The sequence below is a fragment of the Dipodomys spectabilis genome, unplaced genomic scaffold (genome assembly GCF_019054845.1).
Source record: "Dipodomys spectabilis isolate Male_0828 unplaced genomic scaffold, ASM1905484v1 ptg000096l, whole genome shotgun sequence".
Taxonomy (NCBI): Eukaryota; Metazoa; Chordata; class Mammalia; order Rodentia; family Heteromyidae; genus Dipodomys; species Dipodomys spectabilis.
Genome location: NW_024870773.1, coordinates 16004194 through 16009713, shown reverse-complemented (window position 1 = coordinate 16009713; position 5520 = coordinate 16004194).

Here is a 5520-nt window from a genome sequence, read left to right as displayed (position 1 = left end):
GAACAATAGGAGATATTGAGTTTTTTACACAATTTTTTTTACTTTTTCCTTAAAACACTGGCATTTCACTTATATACACAAGTCATAAAATGAAATGTAAAATTTCTAATTTATATTTTGAAAGCAATCTACATCATCTGAACCTATAATTCTCTAAAGATATTTTAATGCTCTAAAAGTAAATCAAATCCTCGAAAATAAAAATCCCTCTGAAAGTTCAGAATGGCTGGACACAAAGCTTCCTTGGAAGGACAGGACCATGGGACTAGGAGGACTTTTTTTGGCATCACAGGCAAGGGAAATGGCATTCTCTTAAGTGCCATGTACATAGAGATCTGTGTTGAGTACCTCTGCTCTAAACAGTGCAGCAAGACATTTAGGGAGCGACAGTACCTGGAGGTAAGGTAATACCCACTGATAATACTACCCTCTGTGTTAGGCAGGCTTATGTCTCCTTTCCACCTACAGATTCTTCCAAAAAATACTCTATATTTGAACAAGAATTTTTCAATGAAATAAAGCTAAACTTGGCCGAATTATGTGCCTGAATTGAGATCTTTTATTAGTTGATCTGTAAAAAGTGAAATCAGATTTTCCTCACTATTGTAAGACCTCAATAGGAAAGAACCATCTGCATCTCTGATTTTGGATTTTCTAATCTTGGTGACCAACATGAAAATAAATGTACCAAATAAATGTAGTTTTCAGCGTTCCTGAATAAGTTCTACCTACACCCACTGCTGGAGGCTTCAGTGACCTATGAAGTGTGAAACTGAACTGAGTACAAGAAGGCAGAACTTCATCCTTAACCTTGGGAGAAGCTGTATTTTATTGTTATATTGCAATTATGTGACTTTGGGTGTTCACAATGTGGGAAACAGTGTTTGCATGTTTGAGACTTCATACTATGTTTACTAATCAAAATTCTGTGAACTGTATCAAAACATTTTAAGGACATTTCTTGTGTTTTATGAGAAATTATTCATGTAGTGCAGTAGTGAGGAAGCTTCGCGGGCTTGCAGGTTGCCCCTGTGCCAAGCTTACTTTAAGTTACCATTCTCTCAAGTTAAACATTTTATGATCTTCCTTTTTTTTTTTTTTTTAAATGTCGGTCATGGGGCTTGAACTTGGCTTTGGCGCTGTCCCTCAGCTCTTCAGCTCAAGGTAAGCACTCTACCACTTTTGAGCCATAGCACCACTTCGGGTTTTCTGGCAATTAAGGATAAGAGTCTCACCGCCTTTCCTACCTGGGCTGGCTTTGAACAGTAATCCTCAGATCTCAGCCTCCAGAGTAGCTAGGATGACAGGCATGAGCCACTGACGCCCAGCTGATCTTCCTTTATTAAAAAATCAACTTACATTAGTTATACACAAAAGGATTTCATTGTTATCTTCTGACAGTATGAATCCCAGGTTTCTGTAGTTGATTTAAATTTTATTTTCCTTTTAAGCACTCAATCATTAGAGCATTAAATGTACAATTAAATAGCAAAACATATCTATGTTTCTTCTGAAACTTGTGAGCAGTTAAGTCAGCAGGTATGTAATTATTTTATGCTAAATACTCCCTGGAAATGCTAAGAAATTTTAGAATTCAGAGCTAATACTCATTAAGGTTTGTACTCTTTACTCATATACTCATGTACTTCTTATAAATCTCCCAAATTTTTTTTTCATTCTTATATTACACAGAAGGTAACAGGCTTTGGATGGTTGTGTAAGTTTGTTTTTATTTTTGTTTTGGTTTAGAGCTTGAAACTCAAGGCCTGGGCGCTGTCCCTGAGCTCTTGCTTAAAGCTAGTGCTCTACCACTTGAGCTATGGCTCGAGTGGTTAATTGAAGATCAGTCACAGACTTTGCCGCCCCAGCTGGCTTTGAATTGCACTCCTCAGATCTCAGCGTCCTAGGATTATAGGCATGATGCTCCAGTGCCTGGCCTGATTGAGTAACTTTAACATGGTCAAGATCATTCTGCTGGGGCTGGGAAGTTGGCTCAGTGGTAGAGTGCTTGCCTCACATTCATGAGGTGCTGAGCTTGATTCCTCAACATCACATAAGAAAAAAAGCCAGAAGTGGTGCTGTGGCTCAATGGTAGAGCACTAGCTTTGAGCTGAAGAGCTGAGGAACAGCACCCAGAGGCCCCAACAACTGATGAAAACAATCACAGCTTCTAGGCCTAAAACCATACATGACTTTTTTGTTGTTTGTGCCAGTCCTGGGGCTTCAACTCAGGGCCTGGGCACTGTCCTTAAGCTTCTTTTTGCTCAAGGCTGGTGCACTACCACTTGAACCACAGCTCAACTTCTGGCTTTTTGGTGATTAACTGGAGGTAAGACTCTGCCTGAGCTAGCTTTGAACCAAAATCTTTAGATCTTAGCTTCCTGAGTAGGTAGGATTACAGGCATGAGTCACTGGCACCCAGCTTACTTCCAACTGAATTCTGAAGTTTGTTGATTTTTAACTGATATTTGTGTGTGTGTGAGCGTGAGGAGGTGAATTCCCCTAGTATTGTGTTGGGGAGTCTTTCTGTGCTTTTAAATCTAGTAGTGTTGGTTTAATGAAGTTTGGTGAGCTACATTTGGTACACATGTTAACAACTGTTATTTTCACGATTGTTCTTTATTAAGTATGAAATGGTCAGTCTTCTAATGTTGATTTGATACATACTTTGATAAGTATACCTATCAATGGACTGTTTCCAGAGTCCATTTGCTTGGAAGACATTTTTCCACCCTTTTGGTTTTGTGTGTGTGTGTGTGTGTTGTTTTTTTTTCCAGTAAGATATGGTTCTTGTATGCAGTAAATGGTGGTCTTGCTTTTTACTCCAACTCACCAGACTGTCTTTGGGAAAACTGAGATGACAGCATTCAGAGTTGGTATTGAAAGATATAGAGTAATTCCTGCTATTACTGTAGCATGAGTCCTGCTTTTCACTTGCTTATCTACTCATCTGCTGTGATTTTTTTTCCCCCTCTGTATTTTCATGTATCTTCATTTTTTTTTGATTGTTTGTTGTTGTTGGTTGTGGGGCTTGAACTCTGGGCCTGGATGCTTTCCCTCAGCTCTTCAGCTCAAGGCAATCACTCTACCACTTGAGCCACAGCACCACTTCCGGCTTTTTCTGCTTATGTGGTGCTGAGGAATTGAACCCAGGGCCTCATGCATGCAAGGCAAGCACTCTACCACTGAGCCATCTTTCCAGCCCCTATCTTCATCTTTTGTGTATAGGTTTCCTTTTGAGTATCTTCTGCAGTGCTTTAGGAGTCATAAATCACTTGTTTCTGTTTATCGCAGAAGGGTTTTATTTTACATTTATGAATGATAGGTTTGCTAAATAGTTATCTAGGATACTAGTTACTTCAGCACTTAAAATATCTCATTCCATCCCTGCTTTAATGGTTTCTGTTGAGAAATCTGCTGTTATTCTGATGGACTTGACTTTATAGGTTACTTGCCACTTCTAATTGTATCATCTCTGAATTAAATTTCTATGTCTTTTGTTTTCTTGTATTTTATTTTTTTGGACATTTATGCATGTCTTCTTTCATCTCATTGATCATTCTTGCCATAGTCCTGAGTAATTGAGATTTCCTTTAATCCACTATCATTCTGATCCTTTCTTGCATGACTGTTTAATTTTTTCATACCATGTTTATTTTCTCATATTTTGTGTTTCTACTTTGGTATTTGGTCATCTGTAGTCAATTCATTGGCTGGCAGCCTTTAGTAACCTGATGTCTTTCCACTGAATTGTTTCATATGTCCTGGCAAGACTAGTATTGGCAGGATTAGCATCCACTTCTCACCCCCTAGGGGTCTAATTTAGAAATAACAATTCACCATTTCAACAAACCAGATACATACATGAAGTATAATATACTATTGGCAATATTATCTACACAACCAATCATGTTATATATAAATGGAACTACCATTCTCTAATGGCACAGTGGAGGGTTAGAAAAATAAGTTTTATTTGAATAGGAGTTAGAAAATTAGGAGAAATGAGGTCATGGGGCTTGAACTCTGGGCCTGGGCGCTGTCCCTCAGCTCTTCAGCTCAAGGCTAGTGCTCTACCACTTGAGCTACAGCACCACTTCCAGTTTTCTGGTGGTTTATTGGAGATTTAAGAGTTTCACGGAGTTTCCTGCCTAGGCTAGCTTTAAACCGCGATCCTCGGATCTCAGCCTCCTGAGTAGCTAAGATTACAGGTGTGAGCCACCGGCACCTGGCTTGACAGTGAAGTTTTGAGCACTGCAGATAATATACTATTGTGCACAAATGTATTTCAATTTTCTGTGTGTCAGCACTTGGACTTGAACTAGACCTCAGGGGCTGGGAAGGTGGCTCAGTGGTAGAGCACTTGCCTTGCATGCCTGAGGCCCTGGGTTCGATTCCCCAGCACCACATAAGAAAAAAGCCGGAAGTGGCTCAAGTGGTAGAGCGCTAGCCTTGAGCTGAAGAGCTGAGGGACAGCGCCCAGGCCCAGAGTTCAGGCCCCACGACTGGACCCAAAAAAAAAAAAGAACTAGACCTCATGCTCTCACTTGACTTTTTTGCTCAAGTCTGGTGGTGCTCTACCACTTAAGATGTGCCTCCAGTTCCTGTATTTCAATTCTTCTAGAAGGTGGTGTTGTCAAGGGTTGCAAAGGGATAGAAAATAAGGAAAAAGGAGGAGACAGAATAAAGCACCTGATAAACAATTTATAAACAAAAGATAGGAGAGTAAAGAAATGACAATATAAAATATTTGAAAAATATTTTTAAATTTATTTTTTCCTTGTTGAAGAGTGAATGCTGCATTGTAGCAATATAATGGATGATTTCCTCTAGTCTCTAGTCCTTAGTTTTTTTCTTTCTGTCGGCCCTGGGGTTTGAACTCAAGGGACCAGACACTGTCCCTGAGCCTTTTTGCTCAATGCTAATACTCAACCATTTAAGCCACAGCACACTTCTGACTGTTGCATAGTTTATTGGAGATAAGTGTCTCACGGACTTTCGGCCTGTACTGGCTTCAAACCATGATTGTCAGATCTCAACCTTTTCTAAGTAGCTAAGCTTACAGGTGTGAGCCACTGGCACCTGGGTGGTCCTTAGATTTCTGCCTGCAGTTTAGGCCTAGGTCAGGGTCACCAGCTGGAGTGAGGCAGGGAAGATCTTGTTTAATAGCAGCAACTCCAGAGTTGAGCTACTCTGCCTGGATTTAGTGGGGTAGTTCCCAGAATGTGACAGCAAAAAGGGACTGGATGGCAGAAGTCTGAGCCAACTAGTGGTTAATCACTGTCCCTCTACGTGCCTCAGCTTTGCCTGGCTCAGGGAATCCAGTGATAGCTCTGGCTTGACTGTACTGAAGTTTTGTTTTCTTCCTAGACCTCCAGTTGAATGTTTTGGAAGATAAAGGACAAACAGTGTCTGCCACTTGTGTGTAGCCAACCAGGTTAGGTGCTCTGTAGATCTGGCTCACACACTCCAGTGCTCCTCATTGACTAGGGCAGGCCCAGATGCTGAGCTCTGGGCAGC